At 42.8% G+C, this 1,517-nt stretch overlaps 1 protein-coding gene across 1 annotated transcript in view; it reads left to right on the plus strand.

Annotated features, from left to right (window-relative positions):
• Positions 1-1,517, plus strand: part of LOC101357494 (olfactory receptor 10AD1-like) — a 7,293-nt gene that overhangs the window by 2,734 nt on the left and 3,042 nt on the right. The gene's annotated exons all lie outside the window — the stretch shown is intronic.

Here is a 1,517-nt window from a genome sequence, read left to right on the forward strand (position 1 = left end):
CCCTGGCAGGTGGATCACTCTCCAGTGCTGAAAAGCTCCAGGCAAGAGCATTCATGGCTTCCTTTGTTCCAGCATCAGACCTGGAAGTACCTTCTGATGTCTAACGCTCATCTCTCTGACTTCAAGCATTGTTTTCTCTTGGGTTGTTCTCAGGGGAATTTGAGGCTTTCCTTAGTTATTTTCCTCTATCTTCTCACAATAAGATCTGATAAACACATAAGTGCACTTAACTCTATTTCATTTTATTTGTACAGTACTTTTACATGCCAGTACCCAGCCTGAGCTTGATGTATACATTTAGAAGTAAAACTTTTTTTCTCTTTCAACTTTCCATGTTAGTCTCTTATTCTTTTATTTTCTCACATTCCACTTGCATTCCCTGGATTTGCCCTCATCCACCCACTCCTATATGAAAAAAAGTAGTTGAAGAAGTGAGAAAAGGAATTTAGGAGTGGTGTTGACATTAAGAAAAATCAGTTAGGGAAAAGAAGAAAAAGAAAAGTCAAGGATTAGCAACCTGAACTCCATCTTCTTAGCCTCTACTAGCCCATACCCGTTGCCATCGAGTCAATTTCGACTCATAGTGACCCTACAGGACAGAGTAGAACTGCCCCCATGGGGTTTTTAAGGCTGTAATCTTTACAGAAGCAGATTGCCGCATCTTTCTCCCAAGGAGTGGCTGGTGGTTTGAACTGCTGACCTTTTTGGTTAGCAGCTGAGTGCTTAACCACTGTGAGAGCCAGCCAGTGAGGGAGAATTTGTGGTGGCACTAAATTGCCAACACTGCATTCAAGATGCTATGGACTTATGTCTCTGGTTGTGTCTTGTTGGGGTATGCTGGGTTGGGGAGGCCAGTGTGTCAAATCCCTTTCCCTAACTCCTCTAGTTTCTTTAAGTAACATGACTATCTGCCTGTCGTGACTGTCACTGCCCATACAATAATGCCTCTACCAAGCTTCTCAGGCCACCAGTTTACTTCCTTGTTATCCATACACCAGATACAGTCCCCTTTCCTCCTACCACCTTCCTTTCTCACACCTATCTTTCATTTTATTCCAACTCAACCCTACTCCTCCTTAAAGGGATCCATTCTATTCCCTGTTCTTTAAGGAACACCTTCTCCCACCACCCCCACCATTCCCGAAACCTAAACCTAAACCCGCTGATCGTTTCTGACTCATGACGACTATTTGCAACTCTGTCCTTTCTGGCTTCCTCTAGCTTCTCTCCTTAACCAAGCCTAGCTTTCTTTGAGAGGGTACTCAAAAGAACAGCTGTTCTGTTTCTTTGAAAATCTCTTTCTCATGTCTCTTTCATAATAGACAGGAAAAGGAGGCTAGGCCTGTCCTTTATTTTCCAGTGCTACTTCCATAAGATGAATGCACTCTATTTGGGACACCCTCAGATAGATGTACTACCCTTTGTGCATCTCGCACATCACATACTTATCCTTTGTGATAATGACTTAAAGAAGTAGCTTCACTCCACAAAAGCACTTATCTTTTGAGTCCTAGTTG

This window comes from Trichechus manatus, unplaced genomic scaffold (assembly GCF_000243295.1).
Source record: "Trichechus manatus latirostris isolate Lorelei unplaced genomic scaffold, TriManLat1.0 scaffold00123, whole genome shotgun sequence".
Taxonomy (NCBI): domain Eukaryota; kingdom Metazoa; phylum Chordata; class Mammalia; order Sirenia; family Trichechidae; genus Trichechus; species Trichechus manatus.